General features: G+C 34.8%; 1 protein-coding gene across 3 annotated transcripts in view; it reads left to right on the top strand.

Annotated features, from left to right (window-relative positions):
* Positions 1-26,361, top strand: part of tspan4 (tetraspanin 4) — a 170,922-nt gene that overhangs the window by 76,403 nt on the left and 68,158 nt on the right. The window lies entirely within an intron of this gene.

The following is a 26,361-nucleotide window of genomic DNA, read 5'->3' as shown; positions in this document are numbered from 1 at the left end:
GAATATCAAATAGGTTACTCTATATGTGCTGCTAGTCAATATAATCCATGTCTATAGATCAACAGGAATTCCTCTGTGATTTGAGAAAGTTTTCTCATGATTCATTGGTTGTGATACATACTTGAGTTTAAAATAAAATCCTTCACTATTCAACTGAGACGATGTCTGCAGAGCATATTTCCCAAAAGCATTCTCACTGGCAACCTGAAGGTGACCTCATCATACAAGACAAGGTCATTTTAGCATGCTGCATCATCTGACTGGAATCAGTCAGAAAAACATAATGTGTTTAGAAGGTTGTTTCCAAACAAGCCTTACTTTTCAAAAGACTTGAAAATTAAAGTGAATGCTTTAATATTTGTGCATAGTTTCATTGTATGCTGTTAGATTTGAAATTTTGTCTAATACCATTTCTGTGCTGCTCTCTTGGCCAGGACTCTTTTGTAAAATATATATTTTTTAATCATTGAGTGTTTTCTGGTTAGATGAAGGTGAAATGAAAATGAATGGAAATAATAATTATTTGACCTTTTGCAGAGACTCAGACAGTGAATAAAGCAATAGAGTTTCAGCACAGACTGGACAGGCAGTCATTTAACATGGAGAAAGGCTAAAACAAGAGAGTAACACAACTGCAAAAAGTAACTTAATTAGTCCTTAAGAAGTATCACAATGTACATTTTTCACTTTATCCTAATATTCACCCAAAATACAGAGTTACATGATAAAACAAACACTGATTAACAGATTTATATACATTTTATGGCCCATATTTGCAAGTACAAGCTGTTCTATTTTTGTAGATTTCCTGAAGCTGAGTAGCTGTTGCTATTTGGATAATACTTGCCATATATCCAACCAGATATTTGCTCATTTCAATATTGCATACAAAATAAAAGTAGAGGAATGGAGCAGAAGAATGCCAGCTTCCAATGAAGTACGTCCTTGCAAATCAGGAAATACAAAAATTCAGCATTTTGAAATAACATGTGATTGATGAGATAATGATATGATATTATGCCCTATGTTAGGGCATAATATTAGTGCAAAAACAATATGGTGATTACAGACAAATAATTAACAAACTTTAATTACATTGGTGAACAAATTGGTTTTGCTGATGAGAAAATTAATTTGACATGGATTAAGCTGCTTATAGTCGGTTCTAGACCAAATTTACCAGATTGGAGAGGATGGTATATCACCGTAAGAGATTAATATAGTATTCTCTCTTCAGTACATGAGCCAGAACAGGGACCAGAACCAGTACAGGGGGAATGGCCCTGTCTACAACCCCCCATACCCATAATGCACCGCAAATACTACGGTATGTGTGACTCAGTACAAGTGTGGACACAAGCTGTGCTTATGGGAGAGCTTCAACATAGTTGCAAAGAAATAACAAACCAAGTCTTGCTGTGAAATTATTCTGTTTCCACAGCTTCACACTTAGCACCAAACGTTAATGAACATTTTGCCAAGAAATTATGCCAAGCATGGACCAAATAGCAGACAAATGTGATTATTGCTGTGGAATTGTGTTTCCTGCATTTTCGCAGATGCCTGTCTCCTTTCCTCTTCCTTCCTCCTGGAAGAATACAAAAAAAAAATCATTCTAAATCTGACAAAAATACAAATATTCTTTGGCCTATCTGTATTTACATTTGTATTGGTTCCCCTAAAATTATTTTTGTGAATAACAGTGGTTAAGCTTTTAAAGAGGTGAAGAGGAAGAGCAAAATAAAAACATGTGAAAACTAAGGCTAGATTGGAGAGGATTGTTTAAATAATGATTATTTTACACTTGAGAACAAATAAATGGTTGTGAGTTCACCACCTGTAGGTAGGTGGACGTTTAAGTAATCCAAGGCTTCAGACAAGCTTAGTAAATTGATGTGAAAACATCTTTTATAGATGTAATTATTTTCTCACATCCATCCTGGTTTAAACTACTTCAGCCAACTCTTCCTTACTCTTGCTGCAGTTAAACATGAAGAGGTGGATCATAGTTGGCATTAGTGTCCATCATGTGGGAGTGATTATATTTGATGATTGTTCTGTGCCGTCAAATAAAGATCAGGTTATAAGAGGGCATTCTGTAGCACCTGGTGTGCATTAAAGTGCAAGTACTGCTCCCCATAATGTTCTGTTATTCTATAGCCATAATCTCCCACTGCTTAATTATTAATCAATTAGATTCATGGGTTGCTTCATGGACAATTAGTGCCTTTCATGGGTAGCTCAGTCAAAATCTTAACAGCAGTGAATGATTAATTGGTCCCCGCAGGAGGTTTTGTTTCAGTACTGAACAGTAGACTTTAAAAGCATACATGAAGGATGTGTGTGTTCATGATGTCTCTCTTTAAATGTCTTCTCCAAATGCTTTATGACACAGACTGAAGCTATCAAACTGTTATATGAAGAAATATCGTTACTGCACGAGTCCAAATATTAACTGGGAAATTATTTCTTCCCATATCACACATTTATATTTCATCAGGTTATGCCATTGCCAGATGTACTCCAGTATTAATTGGTGTTTTGTGGCAAACAAAATACTTGCTTGAAATGTGTTTATAAATTAATAAAGTGCAATGTCAGAGTGACTAAGTATTTAACATCTTATGGAAATTTACCCTTTTTGCATCAACACTTTTTATGGTAACAACTTCAAGACGCCTCCTGTATGGAGAAACTAATTACATGCACTGCTCTGGTAGGATTTCAGCCCATGTTGCTATGGGTCTTAGATGCTTCTTCTATGTGCCACCTTCTGCATTTTTAATTTTTCCTGAATTGGATTCAAGTCTGCTTATTACTGGGACAGTAATAAGCAGAGTAAAAGAAGACTGGGAGTCTTCTTTTACTTGGCTGTGTTTTTGGGATCCCACCTCATTTAATTCTCAAATTCTTAGATTGTCTTTGTATGCTTTCGCATTAACCCTTCCTTTAATTATACATTTTTGTTGCTGTGTTTTATTTTTACTTTTGTTGTGTTTTGGGGTGATGTGCAGTGTAATTATTTTCTTGAATGTGAAACTTGGAGTGACATCCAAAGAGTATAATTTTGATCCCTCCTGGCTAGTCTATATTCTCCCAGTATTTTATTTGTTTATTAATATGTTCAGTAACAAATTTTCAAAGAGTTTTTTTTTCTTCAGCAGCGGAGTCTTGTCATTTGCGTCTGTATTGGGAGTGTGCATCACTTATTGTTTTAATGGTAAAACTGCACCTGTTAATCCCAGGTTTTTCTAAAACTCTGTGTGTCCCTTGACTCCTTGGTAGTAATAAATCCTGTGAGAAACACCTGGTTAAGGTTTGTTTATGATCAAATTATGAGTATTTCACTTATAGACCAAGAAGCACTCACTATCATTCACAATGTTTTGCAACAAAACATGTATTGTGTGTTCACTTGTTCATCATAACATGTACATGATTGTACAATGACTTGGCAATTAGAATCTTTTTGTTGTTAGTTAAATAGGACTAAACTAGCTAATGTGTTCTTGAATTTGGGGGCAAGATTGTTCTGAAATATTGATAAATGTGAGCTGTCTTTTAGCTTTGTGCATTTTTAAATCTCCATCTTTTATTCATGGAGGGTGATTCATGGATACAGAGTATTGAGTTCTACATAATATATCTACTTTATTATTGTTCCAGTTTCTATTACACTTTAAGTTGGTTGGTTAAGCCTTAAAGAATAGTTTAGTGATGAATGATTACAATATGGACATAGAAAAAACATGCTTTCTTTTTCTTTTTCAGCTTCTGCAAGGTGCCATGCCAAAAAAAAAAAAGACGTTCACAATGTTATGTAACAGCATAAAATTCTTTGTAGAAGCACAAGGTTTTACGGTAGCTAGCTGAAGTCATTTTCTGAAATATTATTCAGAAGAGTGTGATTCATGCAGGCACATTGGAAGACTACTTTTCCAGGGTGAGCTGCGTTCATATTCTGCACTACATTTCATTGTAAGAACTAACTTTTGTTTTCAATGCATATCAGTATCAGTGCCCAATACCTGTAACTTCTCAGAGGCTCGTCAACTCACAAAGACATATAGCATATGACTTGCTCCGGGAGAAAATGTGATAATTCTGCTTACATCGAAGCAACATCCTGATCCTTGTCAGTATTGAAATAATTGAACATACTCACTATATGTATTTTCCAACCTTTTGCCGAAATAATGACCAGATCCGTAGTAACATTCCATTAGATTAGTTTCAAACAGCAACATTTCTTACTTCCTGTACAAGCTATCTGTGCTGTAGTGCTATTGCTAGCTTCTACATAAAAAAGAACAGCTACTGGACATAATTTTTTTCTGTCCTGCTCTACCATTGTCATGCAGCTAACACAATTTCTGATAAAATATATGAAACACAATGCGATCTTGTTTAAGGATCTCGTTTAAGGTTTCAGGCAGATTACTGTCAGTTAGTATCCATATGTTACAGACATGTGATCCAGAAGCTGGAATTAAACAGATGAATTTATTGAGTTTGTCTTGAGATAACAATGTTTGCATTCCAATTGATCTACTTGATTTGTCTAACCAAAAAATAAACTACTTATGCTCAGAACTGTAAGCTACTCTTTATAATACATTTTTTTTATGACAAGAGATTACCTTTCATTGGTCCTTCATTGGTCCTGCTTTTTTATGTTTTGTTTGAACAGATCTTTGTTCCGAATCTCTTAAATATTTAGATGTGTACCTAGTTATTTCAGTGCTGTGTTTTTACTATTGTGTATTTCCCAACAGCAGACAAACAAATATCACTGTCATAAAACTCAGTCATGCTTTTTTATGCGCAGCTACTACGATTGTCACAATAATAACATGTAAAATTCGATACCAACACAGAAAAACAAAACTATATTATGCCTCTCCTGATGCACTCGCCATGTTAGCAGAGTTTAAAACTTTCAGTAGCAGCTCATTGTTTTGGTCAAGTAAACTGGTGTGAGCATCTGTTATTGGAAAATGCCTCCTGAAAGAAGGAAATGTCAAATAATGCATTGAGGACAGAGACTAATTCATTTCAGTGTGATCCTTCTATAATGAATTCCAAAATATTGTTTGAAAAGTTTTTGAAATGCAAGCCTTGGTGACTTCTGAAGGCTTTAATATTAAGTCCCAAGTCGGGGGAGCATGAAAAAGCAATCTCATCAGGTTGGATGGCACATCTCTCTCTCTCTCTCTCTCAGTGGAGAGGGGCAAATTTATTTACACACTAAAAGAAGGATGAATGCTATTTAAAAAGGACAATGCAGGACAGTTTCAGGATAAATAATGCCAAGTTATATGCATTTTCTTGAAGAGCAGATGCTGAAATTTAAAGCATGATTTTCACTTTTGAGGTGGTGATTAGTGAAATATTCCAGAGTGTAGCGGTTTTTTACCCTCCATCTTTTCTGTGAGGCTGGATGACTCCTGTCATCATGTGTGACAAACGGAGTGATGAGGCAACAAATCAGTCTCCTCCAAATAGCAGTCAATATAATACAGCCAGACCTGCAGGCGGCTGTAGGTGTATGCGTGAGTGTGTATGTGTGTTCCCCGACTGCTCAGTGGGAAGGAGGAGAAGAGAATACTCAAGAGATTAGAGATTTATTGATTACCCTTTCTCCCACTCTAACTCCTTCCGTATTCCTCTCTCTATCTTCTCTGGGTCTTCCATTCTCTGCAAGTTTATTTATAGAGGGTTGTAGAGGGCAACATTTTTGGCTCACTGGTATGTTACAGACTTCTCTTAAAACATCATTCCAGTCTCAGTGTAGTGTAAAGACAACATGAAGGCTATGATCTGTTTTATCATGCGAGCTGCCTCTTTAACTCTTTATAAATGCTCCATGCCTCCTCTCTCGGTTGCACTTTGAACAACATTAAAATATAAATGTCATCTTCTGAGAGCAAAAAAAAAAGGATGCACGGTGTCACATCACCTCTGATGGGCATGGAGAAAAGGCAAATTCTAGGCATGTAGATGATTGCACTGAGCTCATGTTGGTGCCATTTGATAATGACTGTTTGGAATATGAATGAACAGAAACTCAGGGGGTGGGGGTGGCGGGGGCAGGCATTGGTTGAGACTTGGCAGTTTTTGTGAAGATTTGCTGGAAGCTGAAAGCTTGTTTCACCAAGACGTGTCAGCACTGAAAGTCCCCTTTAAAGGCACAAATTACGGTATAATATGAACTCAGGCTATTGAATTTTGTCCTCCATCCCAGTTTGAGATGAAAACGCGAGGCTGTTCTTTGTAACAAAACAACAGCTTAATACATTTCAGCCAAAGTGACACATGTTCACATCTAAGCCCTCAGGCCTTAAATTAGGACTCTTTTTATTTTGGAAGCAAAAAAAGAAAGTCAAATAACATTATGACAGAGCCACAAAGTGAGAAATTTTGAGGTTTGTAGACTGTGCAGTCTAACCTAATGTGTAATACTAACGGAGACATATTATTACTTTATTTTTTGCCAGTGGACACATGAACTAGAAAAAAAATATTTTTTTAATATTGCTTAGTGCAGTAAGCAGGATTAACTTGTGCATGGACAGGTCTGTGCCTGTCCATTGTTTTGTTGTTATATTGTTTTAGGGATTATCAAAAGCAAATCAGAGTAAGTCTTGATCCAAAGGAGTTGAGTGGTTAGATTTCCAACTTTGCCACTTTTGCAAATCACTAACTCTATAAAAACAGGAGATATCTGCTTCTGCTGACTCTGAAATGATGAGTTCCATTGCACCATTTTGTATTGTAAGACACAGTTCAATTATATTTTTCTCAGGCCATTGATGCCTCCAATACTTTTCTGTCTCAGAAGGATCTTCTCTGATGGCTGCTACATTATAAGTAAAGGTGGAATGGGGTCAATAGTATAATTTATTCATGAACTTTTCTTTTGTGCAGATTCAGCAAAAAGTTTTGCTTTAAATATCGGTTTAATAACGAGATTTAGTGTGATACTGGTGCTAATTTTGCAACTTTCTTACATTGTACTACTTTATTACTGTCCAGCCAAACTTTGACAACCAAGCACATATTTTGTGCTCACACTGTAATATTTATGAAAACATAATACAGCACTTTCTGTCCGGTGTTCAAAGCTCTTTTCTTTGTACCTGGTTCATGAGAAAAACTGAATTAAACCGTCCCAAGATTTATTTTCAGGAGAATAAACTTTACAATACTTTGAAAAAGTATTTTATCACCACACGTATATATGACTATAGGGCTTTAGAGTAGAATTAATTTTCACATCCAATTTTGTGACAATGATTGTCTTACAAGGAGAGAGGGGAAACATTAATGCAGGAGTTGGTGCTGGTCTAAACTGTATTTATGTATTTAGTGGGATCTAATTCCTGATGTCAAAAAAGGCAGTTAAGGTCAATCGTTAGACTTTCCAAAGCACTAACAACTGTGTTTCTGTGTAAACCTGAATAAAAATAAATAAAAAAGCTGATTTTGGACACTAGAGCCACAGGGCCAAAAGTAGAATACAAAATTAGTAAAAAAAACAAACAATTAAAACAAAAAATACTAAAAGTACAGATACAATAAGTGATGCTTGCACAAAAACTTGTATCTAAAAGGAGATAGTCTTAAATCATGTTCTGTGTCCCTCACTGGAACAATACTTAGGTCTATTAGAAAATACAGTGTCTTGGATGTTGTGCTTTGTTTCTTTTGCAACAAATGTTGAAGAATTGAATATTTCTTATCATTTTCAGTTCAGCAACAGGAAAGACATTGAATCCTTAGCTTTCAAGATTCAATGTAATCCTTCATTTTAGTCCTAATTCTAAAGATGTTGGAGGACATAAACTAAAAAGATATAAATGCCTCTTAGCATAACCTAGTAATAGAGACAAATCTCAAAAGCATCCGTAGCTAGCTTTCTCTTGCTTATTTTTTTATTTTCATTAGGGGGTGTATTTATTTTATTTTTATGAGAAAATTGAGATGAGTTTTATTATGACAATTAAGATTTGGATAAAAGTTTAAAACCTGTTGGAAAATATTTTGATGGTAATCTCTCACAAATTCACAAATGAAAAGCCTTTACAGGATAATCTTCCATGTTTGGAACTGTGGCGGCAGCTCCGAGTCCACAGTTTACAATAGAACGATGGAATAACGCAGGCAGAAGAAAAGACATCTTATTCATTGTACTAAAGGGAGATTGTCAAAACCGTGTACTTGTCAAGGGACGTGGCAAGCATCCATCCAAACACCCTTGGGCTTTAGAGATGGCCTATTCTTAATCTTGGCAGCAAATGTCAGATTTAGACAATACCTTCAGCCCAAATGAGTGTGTTTATAGTTTCTGAGTGAAAGTGGGAAGATAATGGCACAAGGCTGCAGCACGCAGCTTGAATGTTAGCAGCTGCAGAATGATTTTATCACAGCACATCAAACACCTGAGGGGAGATCTTTCTTTTATCCCACAGCACTCTCCTCAAAGATGGAAGATATTAGATATTGTAGTACAGACGTGATTTTACCATTCTGAGCCCCAACAGAGCGGTCCGGGTTAAAATCTGGGTTGTTAGCTAAACTGAAAATGACAGTATGAACAAAACGTCACCCTCATATTTTTATTCATGGCAAATGTGTTTGCATACATTTTAAATGTAGAGCAGATATCTGCAGTGATCTTGTATGTACAGGGCCTCTCTCTTGTTCCAGTATTGGGTAATTCAATAAAGTAAGATTTAATTTGGATGATTAACAAATTCAGTTATTTCATGCAAACATGTGTGCATATGTAGCTGCCCACAACAAACTGGAAATTTGCTTCCAGCACTTTGACAAGAGGGGTAAACATCAAAATGAAAGAAGTGTTATTTCAAATGACTGAATATAGTAAGAAAATGAGTAGCGATGGAGGAGCCAGATTACTGACTGACAGATTAAATGAGATGCACTAATTGGACAATGAGACTCAAAACTGATTTAGTCTTCCGTCAAAGAAGTAAATCTTTAAGTAGTTTGGTCTTTTTCCAGCTGGGCGTCAAACAACATTTTTAAACAGAGTAATTGATGTCTGTGGATGGCCATTATCTTCCAGCATTCTGCTTCATAACAGGGAAGAGGATGCTGGAGTCATATTGGAGCATTTTATCAGTAAATTCCAGCTGTGTCTGGTGAGAGTTTATAAAACCAGCAGATAAAAAATTGTAATTTACGGAGGAAGTAGATAGTGAAAGTGATTCTCAGCTCTCCATCACGTTGTACAAAATCTGTCAACTAAATGTCCTCAACTGGTTCTAAGCTCTCTTACTTCTGCAGTCAGAGTCTGCTTCTTCATAAAATGATTCCCTGGTGTATGAGCATGTACATTGAAACATGGTCCCCTAACAACAACAGATGTTGCTATTCAAGCAATTTACTCAGCATAACTCTGGTAAACTAACCTGATTTTCAGCCCACTTCCATCTCTGAGGCTGTATTTCCACTGTATTTCCTTACACAATGAGGCAAAGTATTCAGTTTGGTTTCCTTCTGCAGTTTAGGTAGCAAAGATCGGACACTGTTTATGCATTACCAAGATAACAAAAACTTTGTTATATTTAGTTGATTTCAAAGCTATTTCATGTCATTCCTATTGGCAAGTGTTTTCATATAAAAGACCAACAAAATGCATTGAAAATCTTTAAAGTTAAATGAAAAAGATATGTGAAAAAGAGAATCGACTAATAACTTTCTTGATTTTTTCATTTTATTTTATGCCTCCATTTTTTTTTATTTTACCTAGAGCAATTTTGCAAGATCGTGTTCTTGCAAATACGATCTTGTGTGCAAGACAACACAAATATATTCCACAGACTGTTGCAGGATTAATTTGTAATGAAAATTGTATTACGGTTTTCACGCAGGAATACATGGCACACGTTTCAGATTTCACTTTTTGTGGAGAAAAAACAACATTGTTTTTGGGGGGTGCGGGTTTCGTCAATGTATCATAACAAAATGTGGATAAGATCAAAGGGTATGAATATTTTTGGAATACTGTAAAAGCCTTATACCACAAAGACCCATTCACTCTCACTGCTGCTTGAGTTCTGATGTAATTGAAGCTTTTACCTTGGCACACTTCAAGATGATATGAAAGCATCATTTTAAGTGCTTGAAAGTAAAATGCAAAATGTTCTAAATGGAAAGAGAAAATGGGAGCTGTGAAGAAGGCAAGAGGGATTAGAGTGACTTTAAATCTGATTACCTTTGAATAAAGATCAAAACTTTGCTTGCCGTGCAAATTCCGCTCACCGACTCTGTCAACTCTCCATAGCCATCATAATTTACACTCTTATTCTGCTGACTAGACCTGGCTATGATAGTCTTCTCACCTTGCATCTAAGAAAGGGCATCAGAGCACCAAAGGAATGTTAAAGACAGACGCTTATTGGATTTATCAGGACACATCTTAGTGAGCCTCAGCCACATTTAGACTAAATTTAAGTAGCGCGGAAATGTGAAAATCATTATAATAAAACAAACACAAGCAATGTTGGTTCTGATTTACATATTGCACAGCTATTTAATTGCATTACACCAATATAGAGGTGGGAACTTATTTTAGACATAAAATGACTTACTGAGAGCTTCCCACACCTGATTGGACCCTCTAAAGCACACCAGCTTTGGCCAGGGTCTGACTTAAGACTCCTTATGAGAATAACAGCTGATTTTTCAAGCTGAGCCAAGCCCTTTGGGGTTTCATGGGCAAAAGTAGGTCAGCATTTGAGCTTTAGATTGGACCTTTTTTCTCCTGCAGGTATAAAATGGTAATTTGAAGAGGTCGCTCTGCTGACTGAGTGTGACTTTGCCAGACATGATTAGAAGCTGAAGTTTTAGACAATGTCACAGACACGCTGCAGTAAAGTCAAAGTTTCTGTTGCTTCGTGGGTGTGCCACTAAGTTTCAGTTTGAAGCTGCTGCACCAAGGACATTCCTGCTTTGTGAATGCATTTTGTTTAATTTGTTTAATGAATCAGATTAAACAAATCAGATTTACATCATTTTGTTCTGATTTTATTGAAGATTAACTTATGGTGAAATAGCCAATTTCTGCTAATTATAGAATAAGTTTTAACTTGCATATAGCTCTTAATGTGAGACATTTAGTGGAAAACTCTATGTTACTTATGTGATCTGTTTAAAAAAATGGAGCTGCCCACTTGAAATGGTGGGAAATTGACCTTTTAAATGAGTGCTAATAAGATTTAATTGACCACTCTTGGTACTACATATATAAAATGCTCCAGGTCTTGTTTTGCTTCGTTTTCAACTCACCATTGCTTGAGTTGATAGAGAGAAATAATTATATTCACATTTGCTCTGTGACGTGAACGATTCCATTTAACAAATCCCAGCAGATGGATAAATTTCCCACTAAGCCTTCAGTGTTTTGTTTTCTTCTATGAATCTGATGAGATTTGTGGACTTCAACTGAAGTTTTGTGACAAGTGCTGCAGTTAAAGAATGATTGATGTGATTCATAATGGTGGGTTGGCATGGTGGCTCATTGTTAACTTTGATGCCTCAAAGGTGGTTCTCCTTTGTGAGACTGAAATTGATCAGTGCGCGTTTTATTTATAAAGATTATTTATAAGTTGCACTGGAGGCTCCTCACAATAAGCAGACTGTTTCCTGTTTCCTTGTATAACAAGCCCTTTGACTTCATTACTGTGAATGTTGAAAAGGCAGCATCACATTACATCAGGTCTTCAACTAGGAAGTGTTTTGATTTAAGAGAACAATTATCCCCTGGAGTTGAAGGGAGGAATGTATAAGAACAGAAAGGAGACTGTTGCTTTCTGACGTGAATTCAGCTAAAAGCCTGGACTTAAATTATAAGAATTACTTTATTTTAAATCTAAATGAAATACAAGTATGTCAAGATTTGCCAGACACAGTTAAGTTTATCATCTTAGACTGAGGTGAGGCTAGAGCATTATGAACCTTAGTATCAGTGTTTTTCTTTCTAAATTTGCCTCTGGCTACCAATGCAGCTCACAAGTTTAGTTTCTTGACCACATTGTTCTCAGGTCTAACAAGCACCACCACCTCAATAAATACATTTTTAAGGTACCATACACATGTGGTAAAAGCAGAAAAAACACTTTTCTGCAATGCCTTGAAGTCATTCATTTTGTGTGCTTTGTCATAAAAATGAATTAAAGAAAAATATAAATCTTTACCTTCACTTGCTTTTTAATTGTAGACTCCATTTGTATTCATACAACCAAATTTCCAAGGTCACTGGTGCACAAGTAAACATGAAGTCTTCTGTATTTTAATTGCCAGTAAGAAAATTGTAATATGGCTGCCCATGGTTTAAAACATTGGCCTACATAGCCAAAATAAGTCAGTGGCCACTAAAGAGCAATTAGCCACTGTTAGTTTGGTATGACATCCCAGATCTAAGTTGTGTCTTGAGAGGTAAACAGAGAGAAGCCTAAGTAGGCCACCAGCCCTTCTCCCTAGTTTCATTTACTTCAGTTTAAGGAACTCTGATGTGTGATCCAAGGCAGCTTTTAGCTCCTGAAGTGATTTTGTTTAGAACCTAAACACAATTCAAGAGCGATTAAAGAAAGATTGAGCAAAGTTCAATTTTTCTGGTTAGTCCACAAGAAATCTTTCAGTTGACCAGAGCAGAAGAATGTTAATCAAAATGTTAGTAAACTCCATGTCTTTCTTTAAACATAAGCACACAAACGAGACTACCTTGCTTCATTAAAGTCCCGCGTGCTTGGTTCATGTTTAAGCAGATAAAATGATACAATCACAATAAATATAATTTTGCATTTGTAATTTTAAAGATAATACATTTTTGTGGCCTATATGAGTACTTTTCTACACAGTGAGTGTTCTGGATTACAGTTCATCTTACAATTATTTATTTTCTCTATATGTAATTTGTAAATAGTTAACACAAAAAAGTCCTTCTCAGTAACAGCAGAGGCAGCCCATGTAGCTAAGAAGCAGCACTAGTTTTATGTGCAATAGTTTGAGAATTATAACTTTAGATATTTGGTCAAAGCAGAGGGTGGCACATGTAAGGCACGTCAAGGGCATTACAAACACAATAAAATCCTCAAAAAATTGTTTTATTAAAAAAAAAACATATATAAAAAATGGAAAGTAACATAGATAACCTGAGATTAACTGGTAACACACAAAATAGACATTAATTCAACAAGCTGACCTAGCAAAACGTAACAAAGTGGAAAATTGTATTGGCTGATCACACAACTAAACATAACAAGGGGAAAAAGTGCAAAATCATCGTAAAGGTAAATTTTGTAATTTCAATTAACAGAACAAATAAGTCATATCAGCTTTTCAAATCTTCCTCCGCTCACGTCTTCTTAAAACGTCTGTTGGAAAATCGGTTCACTGAAATCTCCAATGAACTTACAATCAATCTCCGGTTTGTTCAGCGATAGCTGCATCTTGCTAATTTTTCCTGTTAGCTTATTACCCTTGGCTGTCTTTAAATGAAAAAACGTGTTGCAATATTTGTTATGACCCAATGACAGCTTCAAACAAGCAGGCGGTCAACAAAAATTTAACTAGATGTAAATAAAAGACGGACGTTAAAACTCCTAAGATGAGGAAGGTTTGTTTACTCCATGAAAGATCAAGGCTTGAAACACAAAAAAACAAAGATTACGCAAGTTGTTTTTTTTCCTTTTATTAGTAAAGCTTTGAGCACATTCTCACCCTTGACAATTGTTGGGAAAATATTAAAGCAAAGGAAACAAAAAAATAACAAAAAAACTAAGTAAAACTTTATCTTAGCACTAATAGAAAGTCAGCAGGTCTAGACTCCACTGTATGGTACCTTCTGGCTGTGTCATATCTATTTTGTGTATCTAAAATGTTATCTTAGTAGAATCTGTAGAGCTTTTGTCTTTTTAAAGCTAATCTGATCACTGCTGAGGCTTCACTGTTACTGTAAAAGATTATATTGTGCATTTCCTTTTTTTTCTCCTTCATGCTTCAACTTCATGGTATCTTCTTCGGTAATTAAATCTAGGTCTTTCTGTATTGGAGGTGAACTTTTATATTATAAAGCACTGCATTGAATTTCTGCTTCACCTGACACATATTGTATCAGTATAATATTACTGCTGGGACTTTTTGATTAGATAACACTATATCCTCCTGGCTCTTTATATTTCATCTTACAATCTCGGTCAGGGGGTGAAAATGGATTAGCTCAACTTGTAGACTGTCAGAGGCATATTCAAATTTAACACACTGGAGTTCTCTCCTGGGGTTGTCATGGGTACCTACGTAGGATTTTGTCAATATTCAAAATTGAGTTTGAAGTATAAGTACTCAAAAGTAGCCATCAAAATTAAACTACTTTTAATTTACCCCCCCCCCCCCCCCCCCAAAAAAAAATTTTACTTCATCTGAGGTAAGAATTCAACTTTATTCCTTATATTTTCAGATAAATGGGTTATATTAGCCAGTAGTTGAGAGATTCAATTCCATTCACATCTTTCTTGAAAAAAAATCAAGCATATATATATAGTGTTGTGTCGCTGCCTTCTGTTTTCCACAACCCAAATTTTCCAAGAAAGGTGGTGAGTGGCAACAGGTGGTTTGTTCCTTGTTTGTTCCTCTACTTCCGACTTGATTGAAAAAATATAAGTAGTTTATTTCTTGCAGAAATATGTACAAAATAATAACTAAAAATCTGTTACAACATTGATAAAAATGAAAGTTAGCTTAATCTGATGTTTCAACTTCAAAACGAATCAAAGAATCTTTTTACCGAAACCTCCTGTTCTCACATCGGACATTTGACAAACAAAAAGACAACCACCACGACCTCCAGTGTGTTCTGAATCACTTCAATTATTGGGAGGGTCTAAAAGTTACCAAAGTAATCTAAACAATTCCAAATATAAGAATTAATTACAGATTAAGACATAGCACTTTTATTTCAAACCTTTTATGATTTACATATGGCAACAAGAGTAATTTAGACCGACACTAAAATATTAAACTTGTTTCAGTGAGCCAAATATTTACAAAAGGTAACTACAAAAACATATTTTGTAGCTGAGGAAAAAATTAGGACATTCTATTTTACAATAGAGCTAATATTACCCTCTTTGGCCAAAATAACTCAGTACGACATTTTTTATAGCCATCTCTGCCTCTGCCTCAGTCTAAGAAATGTTTTCATTGTTCCTCAATTTCAGCTGTGAGATGTTTGAGGGCTTTCAGGAATCTACAGTTCACTTCACGCATCTCAATGAGCTCAATAGCCAGGCTTTGACTCAGCCATTCATTTTGTAGTCTTCAGCCAGTCTTTGGTGGATTTACTAATATGTTTTGGATCATTGTCATGTTGCAGGTTCTGCTGCTTCAGCTTAATTTTAATTTTACAAATTGTTTCACATTTTCCTCAGAAACTTAATATTGTATTAATTTTTCCAATGGTTTTCACTCTCTTCTGTACAGTATATCTGTTTTTTGTTGTGTTTTTAAAAGCTTTAACATGAATGCAGACAAAAAGAAAATTGCTGAAGAAATGTTTGAATTTTTTTTACAATATTTATTTTCTACTCACAACATGAATGTTGTTAAATAAAAGGTGTGAGGTGAATTTATTGGACTTGAAAAGTTTGGTACTATTTTAATGAGTGAATGTTTACTAAGAAACTGTTATCATTGATGAATTGTGGTGTCTTGACAATGAAAAGGACACCTCAAAAATTAGCAAGAAATTAGCAAGAGACAAAGAGATTACTCTTTGTCAGAGTAAGACAAGAGAAAACCATCAAAAAAAGGACCATTAGAAATATCCTGACTATGGATCATAACCTACAGTAATCTATAAAGTAATTGTGCAAGCTTGACAATGTTTTATATAAATTCAATTTTTATACAATAGCTATGCTGTTACAAATATATGTATATAGATCAGGTATTTGATTTTCCCAAATGACTTGTGCAGTCAGCTGTATTGTGTTATAATCTCATCTATTCTAGACAGAAGCCATTGAATTACATATTTATTGAGGACCTGCAGCAGGATTGCTATCCTTACAAATGAGCTATTTGGCAACAGATTTAAAATAATGTAGTGCAGTTTGTGTCCTTTGTGTCTGAAGTTGTAAGACAACTCCTCTTTCTGCTTTGTCAGAGTAAAAGCCTCTGTTTCACATCAATAATTGGAGCATAATAGTCTACCTCCTGGTGAAGTCAGGATCAATGTGATATGAATGCATCTCAGCACTTCATTATTGACTCTTTGATTTAGGGCTCAGTCATGTGTGACCATGCCCCTCCCGGTCATGAAGAAAATGCAGCTGCGTTCCTGCTAGCTGTGCATGTAAAAATTGTGTTTGTCAACATGAAACGAGGAGGGTGGTGGGAGGACTGAATAAATTTGTCATTTCAAAAAGCTCATGATCTAGAGAGAAAGCAAAGGAAAAAGTACACCTTTATTTTAATTAACCATATTTTTCATTTTAGAAACATATGTTCAGAATGTCCACATTTGCTTAAAGACCTTGGCGTGTCATGATTTAGTAAGCAGCTCTAATTAGCTGTGTTTTCCAGTAGTGACAGACATCTAACGTGCCGCTAGTTGTGTAGGTTTAAGTTTGTGCTGAAGGGGTCCCTCTCCTAAGATGCAGAGGAAAAAACCAAACAAGAGCAAAGTCTGATGTTTGTGCCGGATGTGTCACATCCTAAGTCCCCAGTTAGACTTTGAAGATTCATAGCAATGCATCTGCACCTGCTCCAGAAGCCACAAAAATGGAAAAGATTTTCTAGCATTGCTGCATTTTTATTGATCAAGACACTGTATGTACAAGAAGCTAATGAAAAAAGAAATTGTGAAAAATCAATTTCAATTTTCCTCGTTTTGCAGAATAGCTGTCACGACGGGATACAAGTTAACTCAGAATAAAAGACTGAGGCATCTGCCAGAACTGTAAACTGGCTGAATGATGAGCAAACTTTAGAACAAAACAGCTTTCCTGCTGACTCCACCACCGGTTCGGATATAGCGTGATGGAGGAGTGTGCACAGCCTCAGGATAGCTGATGGATAAAAAAAATCTCAGAGAATAATTCACCTTCAAACATTACTGCCTGTTAGTCAAAAAATATGTTATTCACTCAGTCAGGTTCATATGCTCATTTGAGATGGGATTCAAAAAGATGTGATGGGATGGCTTTAAAAACTAATGAGACACTGAACTATTCACTAGTACTTATATTAGGGTGAGGAATTTAACACATTAGTTTTGATTCACTACTTACATAAAATATCATCCATTAAAAAGGTTAAAGCAATTGATTGCATTTTCACTTTGGCCACAACCTTTATATAGAATAGAATAGAATAGAATAGAATAGAATAGAATAGAATAGAATAGAATAGAATAGAATAGAATAGAATAGAATAGAATTACTTTATTCATCCCAGCAGGGAAATTATTTTGCAGTTACAGCAGCATAGAGACAAGACAAAATAACAACTACCACTGAGTAGCAATTGTAGACAAAATAAAAATAAAATATAACATGCTGTCAATATAAAAAGCAGCTTAGAGCAGTCCTTGCAAATATATACTGCTCAAAAAAATAAAGGGAACACTTTAAGTGTTAAACACCTGTTTAAGTGTTCCCTTTATTTTTTTGGAGTGTATATTTACAGGAGTGTAAATATATCTTATATTTACACTCCTGTAAATCTGTCACTCAAGCAAGACGAATGGACAAGCTACTTCTTTTGTGCCACCGGAGGGTAATTTGTGCTCCAAAAACAATCTGATGGGATCCTGGAAAAGAGTATGTTTGTGTGCAAGTTGTGGAAAAAGGAGTTGGCCTAGCACCAAGCTATAACCTAAATAACAGATTAGAAACAACAAATATCTTTTTTGTTGAACTCGAGTGTCTATGTATTAAAATATTTAGCAGCATAAAGGGGTTTTCAATTGAAAATATTGCTTATTCGATCAATATATATTTTTCATTAATTAAGTATAGACCCAAACCCCCAAATTACTCATAACCATTCTCACTCTATGCATGTACAATTGCTAGGAAAGGTATTCATTTTTACAAATGACTATCTTTTGCTCTTTTGGTTGCAGCAACCACTTTGACACAAAGAAAACAAATAAAATAACACTGTTTTATTTTTTTTCTGGACTCAATAATAATATTCTTGCTTATTTGGAATCATCCAACACATTCACCTTGGATTTTTCGCCTCAAATAAATAATTTACTCTTCAAGGGAAGAGCGAAACCATCTGTTCACTGGTGAATTGATGGATTTTCCTGACCCCGTCTGAATGTATTTGGCTGCTAAAGTTGGAGCAGAAGATTTCAGAAAACACAACCAGAATTTGCTGGTTGAAAGACAGCATTGAGGTGAAATTGTTAGTTGTTTTTTTTTCTCGGGCAACTATTAAATTAATAAACTCTGAAAATGTTTAATAATAGAATTGTACCAATTAGAAATTGGTGACTGATTTCAGCTCCTTGGTTTTCATAAGCTGACCTGCCATTAGCAATTTAAACTAATTCTGATTCCTTTTTAAGAACTGTAATATAAAAAGACACATTAATCAGCAATGAACATATTTTTTCCAGGCTTCCAACTGTGAGCGGGCATTAATCATTTATATTAGTTGTAGAATTGATGTCCCCTGCCTGGAAATACCAGTCATGTTTTTACTGTTGTCTCAAAACATACAATAATTACAGAAACATTTTAAACTATGAATTGTATATTAGCAAAAGCAGCTGATAGCAGTTTCCTTGGCTTTATAAGGGCTGTTTCTAACTTTGCAGGTGGCCTATTTGAGATAGCCTAGTTTGAAAAAACAACCATGAAGAGATTTCTGATCCGTTTAATGAACTACCATCTGCAAGCCACTAAAGCAAGACAGCTGATAAAAATATATAATATTCTATATTGCAATAAATAGAACAAATAATTAATATTTTATATTGCTATATTTCTAAAAAAACAACTCACATTTTCATAGGAACACAAATTTTTACACATCTCAAAAATAATAAAGTGAATGAAATTAGCCAACCCATAGACCAACAGAAAATGTGTATTACTTTCATATTGGTATTTAAACAATAAAAACAAAACTGGTAAGAATACTACTCCTCAGCAAGAAATTGTTTGGATCTGTTACTTTTAGGCCATTGCCCCTGATAACCAGAAATAAACATAAAGCAAAAATAACAAATACAACAAATCTACTTTAAACTACAAAATTGAAAACAATTCTAACTCTAAAATAATACTGGTAATCAGGGATTTAGCTTCCCCAGCTCATTATTGATTCTTATTAAAGTCTGACTAGTGAGGTAACCCTGTCCCCTGGATGACCTAAGTCAGGCCTTGATGAACTTCATCTTTCATAAGCTATTCTCTTCTGAGACAAGGTCACAGAAAGAGTGCAGGTGATTCACAGGACCCCAAGAGGTTTTAGGGAACTTACAGATCCCGAGGTTTTAAAGAGCTCTCTGTCTAAATGCCTGGAGCTTCGGAATAATGGCGTTATTTTAGAAAAGTAAAAGCTCTTTAAGCCTTTCAATAACGTTGTACAGAAATTCTTACTTTTAATACTTTTTTTACCCAATTATAAACTTTTCTCTTCAAAAATGTTTCTGCATTTATTTACTTATTTTAAGATGATTAATTGATGTGCAATATACTTGAGTATATTTCACAAGACATTAAAATGTAGACAAATTGTATTAACTGGTGATATGGCCTTGTCCTGCAGTTAGGCCATATCTACAGGATATTCATGCACAGTTATATTCATGTAGAGGTCCATGACACTTCCTTCAGGTTGTTATATAATTCTGCTTTGAATAAATCAAAATAGAACAACAGAAACTTAGCTCAGCTGGAAGAATGGAGGCAGAATTGTTCAAAACACCAATTTGCACTGTCACAATAAATATTCTAACTGTGGTAAGGAGGGAGTCTGAAACTAACTCTATCATCACTTTTGAGCTATAATTCACTGTAATAACAGGCCAACATATTCAGCAATAGGAATGCTAAATGGCCTGTTTTTGCATAGAGCTTTATCAAGTCCAGAGGACCCCAAAGCGTTTCACACTCATATATTGTTGTTTGGTGCATAATAAGTAACTGGTGTTATTAATAAAGGTGTAGGAATCATTTCTTATTAAAGCTTTATAAAATACACGTCAAATGATCATTTTGTCATTATTGTCATTATTGTCATAAGAAATAATTACATGAAGCAAACATTAAAATTGGGTGTGTGATGTGAGCATAAAGCTAACTGATCTGACACCTGTAAACTAGCTCCAACAAGAATAAGAAAAATAATTACTAAAGCCTTGTAATTTACACATTACATTACATAATTCCCCAATTCACACACATAAAACAATGCCTTGCCTTTAACCTTTTTTTTCTGTAATAATGTTTGTGTTATCTTCTTATATTGTTTGATAGCTGCTAAACAGCATTATGGCATCTTTCTGGTGCCATAACACTGTTTGCCATTTGCATCATTTACTTTTAAACCTATAAGGGATAAAGACAGGTAATTTTAATTCTTCTCAGGTGGCATTCTGAACATTCAGCCTTAGAGTTTTCTGGTGGCTTGTTCCTTTTTAAATAGCCTCTTACATGTCTGTGCTTCCTGTGACTTCTTTAAATATCCTACTGATAATGAAAATAACTTTTCGCCTTCTCTCAGAACCAACATCCTCACTGAATAATATTCTTGTAAGTGTAGCCTGTTAGTGCTTCATATGGTGCATTCAATGATCAGAAAAAATGATTCGATTTATTTAGTTTTTGACTGGTCAGGGGGCATCTATTCTTGGTGCTTAATTAGTTACCTTTAGTAAATACCTCAAATGACAGATAATTTATTTTATCCTTTTAACTGGACCAGAGTAGGACAGCTTCAATTGAGCAACCTCCACTGCCTGTTGTATGGCAGAGGAGATTGCCGCATAACAGGCAGTTATGTGGAGGTAAACTTCTTCCTTATTCAGCTTCCCTGCTAAAATACTTTAATATGCTTGACCTCAGAGTAATAAATCTATGATTTTGTCCATGTGGGATGCCTCTAATCTGTTCTTATTGTGTTTCAAAAGATTAAAACTTTAAGGTAATTTTCATTTAATAACTGGCTTCTAGCATGCAGTATTTAAATAGTGTGTTTAAGCCTGTGAGGGAAACGAGCTCTACAGCAGCAAGGTTTTACTGGCAACTTTGCTCGTGTGTACATGACTGTTCTGTATTGACACAGAGGTGTGTCTGCTGGACATAGATAAAACAATGCAATTTGTAGTTAGTGTTGATAATGGTTTAGGAAAATTCCTGAACTTTCGTGCAAGTGAGTGTTGACACGTTGGTGCCTTAATTTCCACTGACACATAAGTTGCTTTTTACCTGCTACTGGTGATATCTTCAGATACTGTATGTAATTTTAGCATAACTATAACAACAAGAGACTCAACTGCTATTCTCATTGTGTTGTAAATGAAATGCAGCCTCCTGGGTGTTGCATACAGAGTCTTGTCTGCAGCTTGTCTCACACATTTTCAGTAGAAAATCTCCAGCTGTGTGATACATGTGGGAACGAGTGTAGGGGGGGAAAAAAATCTAGCTCAGATTGTCCACACATTCTCCTGACAGATCTATGTCGAGCAAAAGGGGAAAAAATGCTTTATACAATCTTGGTGTGTCGGTTAGGCCCAGCAAAGAAAAAAAAAAAAAGACAGCCACAGTATTGCTGTGATCTGTTTGTATCAGAAGTCTAATCTCTGACTATCTGGAGATAATGTACTGAATCACATGCATTCTGGTTGCAAGTTGCAAATAAATATTTTATTCCTGTAGTTTTGACAATGTTTTACATATGTGGCAGTCTTACTGAATACTAAACTCATGGTGGTTCTCACACCTCCAAGTTAAGAATTTCACATACCCCTTGGATAATTGGCCTTTAGGTAAAAGTCTGTCAGGCAGTGTTTTTATTCCACTCCAAGCTTTTTGTTTTACATAAAGTCACATAGAGCCTCATAATAATAAGTCTGCTTTTCTTCATGTTAAATAATGTATGTTTCTTTCATGACATGAAAACATTTGATTTCTTGTAACACTCTTGGTCTGAGTTATGTGTTCTGATTTTTATTTATTAGGTCAATTTTTGTTTTAATTATTAAAGGGATCCACGATTACTTTTAACAATAAACTTTATTTGAGTATTATTCATTTTAGATGTAAAACAAAAATACAGGGATAATATTGTAGGCTGTTTAGTTTTTATAAATTGCAATAAAATATTGTCACATGGATGTCGCCATGTTGTTGACGGTGCAACGCATTTTGGATAAATGATGCTTATTCAGATTGGGCTAGCTCCGTCCAGCCATCAGTTGGCCCAGTTCATGTTACTCCCAGCTGCTGTGTAATCAGTCTAATCACTCACCTGTTTCCACTCCAGTAATCACCACAGTACATTTTTACTCATTAAAATCTGCCTGCCTCTTGTCTACAATTAGGTCCTCCTTTACATAATTAAATGACAGCTTACAGGTAACCTTTGATTTAGAAAGCTGCATATGGACTTGTAGACTCGTCAAAACAGGGAATCCAGTTTATTCACAGAAGTGCACATAGATGTTGTTGCACTCAACTACAATACCGCTAACTACGGCTACTGTACACAATATAAGCAAAATGTGCAACTGCAATATAGTTGAATACTGTGATGACAGTATCAGTTGCTGCTAAACCACCAAGACAAAGTAGTCAAGAACATGATGTCAATTTGACTTGTCAAATTAATATTTACATGCAAAACAGTAATGCATGTTACTTGAAATATAATACATTGCCTCCAACCTGTTAGTTGTGGTTGGGATATTCCATGCATTATTATTGTGACGATGATTGAGATTTAATATATCATGCAAGTCTAGAGTTCATAAGCGTAATTGTTAAATACAGTTCTCTGTGTAAAAATAGCACCCATACAATTTATGCCACTTTTAAAAAAAAGGATTCTTCAGAAAGGGGTGAAGAACAGGAGTCAATTACTCTTATCTTGGATATCAAGAGTAAGTCTGTGGAAAAAACTATTAGTTATTGCAGAATTAAAACCGATAAAAATAAAGATTAAGAGAGGTTTATGTCAATTAAAAGGCCAATGATAACTGATATTGTTTTGAATTCAGACTATACTATTGGAAAAATTTATATCAGAGCTGCTGGTTTTCATTAATTCTTGAATTATGGTTTATGTAGTTTGAAAAAGTGACATCTGAATACAATTTACCTTGATTGAATTTTAAATTAAATGTTTTATTTGTCAAAATATCTATGTATAAAGCTGATTTTTTTTTGTTGACTTTGGTGATTTTAGATTTGAAACAACTTCAAATTTTAAATAATAAATTATTGTATAATTGCTTCCCGAGTACAGCAGAATGCAAAGTTTTTAATTATCTTCCATTTCAACATACAACAAACAAGTACTTATTGTAACTTGAGTGGTTTGCATCAGTAATTATCCTAAAGGTCTTTTTACTATCATGTTTTTAGTAGAACCTATCAGAAATACAAAAAATAACACAAATGAACAAAAGCAACATTTTAGCTCCAACTAAATGTGGCAAGAGCTATTAGCTGAGAACTTGGCATGCAGTTATGATTAGCTGAAGGATGAGGCCTCTCTGAGGTCCAATGTCATTAAATTCTAGCACATTTTTACAAATGAACATCGTTGGCAAAATAATAACATTTTTTTAACAGGAACTTATATTGACCAAAGTCTTCAGTATTTTAGTTTCTTACGGTTATTTTTTAGCAGATTTTCTCTCTAACCTATAAAACCTCACCAACAGGCTGTGACCTTGAGAGCAGATTACAGGACAAAAGACCTCCCTCGAGGGTCAAACTGCATACATGAATCCAACATCAAAGTATGAGAATTAAAAAAAAAAAAAAAAAAAAAAAAAAAAAAAAAAAATATATATATATATATATATATATATATATATATATATATATATATATATATATATATATATATATATTCCTTCTTTCCTTCTATATATATATATTGAGAGCAGATTACAGGACAAAAGACCTCCCTCGAGGATCAAACTGCATACTTTGATCCAACATCAAAGTATAAGAAGAAAAAAAATATATATATATATTTATATATATATAGAGCATTTTCATTTAAACTGAAAGTCCCCCTCCTGCTTTACCTCATACTACCTCATATGTGTATGCATATACAGTATATATTAGTATGGTGTTGCCATAATCAGCACATATTATCTTCATGCATGAATTAAACTCAGACTTTGACCTGGATTATATCAATATATTTATGTTAATCTGCACACGTTTTAGATGGAGCGCCGATGAGATCAAAGTGATGATATTCTTCATTGGTGAGTGGAGTCATTAAAACTTTCAGCTTGTATTATGCAGGAGGCAAGTTTAAATCAGTATTTCTGTTTTTTATGTGTAAAGTTAGCCCACTCAAGAGGAGTTAAAGAAAACTACGTGGTTCCACACAGTCCTGCTCCTAATCAGTGGCTGGATTCAGACAGTGCCATGAACACAGTGACGTGCTGTGAGAGGGGGAGGCTGTGCAGTTGCCTCAATTCATTTAAACTGTTTAAAACAGCGTGATAGCAAACATTTAGGCATCTGTTCTTTTTTGTTGTTTTCTGCTTTGTCTTGTTTTATTGCAGATGAAAACTAATCAGTTTGAAATTATGTTAGTATACAAACATATACAGAAGTGTAAGAAAGAAAAGTTTTGCTGTTGTACTGTTTTTTAATTAACTCTCGTGAGTGTCTTGATTTTTTTGTGTGTCGTTTTTGAATTAAATTTTCTGGTGTTTCATGCAAGTTACATTTGAACCAGTTGTATTTTATTTTATTTTTTTTATGTTTTGCAATGTCTGTGAGCCTGATGGTTGACCTTCGGCTCCTGGGACTCAACCGAACTCAGCTAAGGCTAGATGTTGAGATCAGCTTCCATGCAAGTTAAGGTGGTAGAACAAAAGGTTTGCTGTGTTGTTTTGTGTTAAATGATGTAATATGACCTTGAGTTCCTGGAAAAGTGCCTAATAATAAAACGTATCATTATTATTATTTATTATCAATTTCTGGGGGTGTAATCTGGCTTTAAGGACATGGAATGTTACCTCACTGATGGGTAATGAGGCAGAGGTGTGTCTGTACGATTAGATCTCTGAAACCCAGATGGGCTGCAATGGATGTGTGATGTGGTCATTTATTAAACTGAGTCATGATTCATTCTTTAAAACATTGCTGTCTTTTCAGTGTGTGATTATGTTCTATTTGCCTGTCATGTCTGAAGTGAAACATACACCTTAAATGTACAACAGTTATCTGATGAATTTGAATCTTGTTATTACAGAAAATATCTATGACGGTTAGCCTGAGAAATAATTTACCACCTCTGTATTTTGTTGAATTATTGCTGCATAACTGCTGTTGAGTCTGCCTTTCTGCAATATCTTGTTCATTCATTTGAAAATGTTATGTAATAATTGGTTTTTTAAAATATTCAGCTCTTTCAGTTTAGATAAATATTTTAGTCTTAGTTGAGAATTTATTTCCATTAGTGTGCTTCGTTAACTATTGAGTTTTCCTTAACATTTTCATCACCTACTTAATTGGTTCCCATTCTTTGCCGGTTTTAGGGCTGCTAATCTTTATCAGATAACACACATGATCATCATCATTAACATTGCCTGTGGTTCCCATCAGAGTATTGACTGTTAGCAATCTCTGTCCAAGAGTCTTCCTCCTTGAATGCTTTAAGATGACTCAAAGGCCCTTCACTTGCATGCCTCCAAAATCTCTGTGGAGGTATAAAAGAGAAGAAAAGATCAGTATAAACATTTTTATTATTAATTTTTCTCTTTCCCTATTTCCTCAAGACCTCATTAGGTAGGATATCATGCTACAGCTGAAAATGGAAAGCAAATAGAGTGTGGGGAAACAATACACATGTATTTATCTGCATAAATCTTACTGCCTTTGGCTGCTCCAGTACACAGCTGTACATTTATTGTGGAAATGATGGATGTTTTCAATAGGCATGCTGTATCTGAGATCTTTGCGCCTGGCATTTTGCAGTCAAACATGTTCTGAATGTGAACTATAAGACTAGAAAGAACTAAAATGAAGTAAAGCAAATAATTCTTGTTGACTTTTGACTCCAAATAGAGGAAATTGTTTGTTTTAACACAAACAAATCTTTCATAACTGAGTCAAA

This window comes from Xiphophorus maculatus, chromosome 4, assembly GCF_002775205.1.
Source record: "Xiphophorus maculatus strain JP 163 A chromosome 4, X_maculatus-5.0-male, whole genome shotgun sequence".
In the NCBI taxonomy this organism is placed as follows: domain Eukaryota; kingdom Metazoa; phylum Chordata; class Actinopteri; order Cyprinodontiformes; family Poeciliidae; genus Xiphophorus; species Xiphophorus maculatus.
Note: the sequence above shows the minus strand (reverse complement) of the source record. Positions and strands in the feature narration are given on the sequence as shown.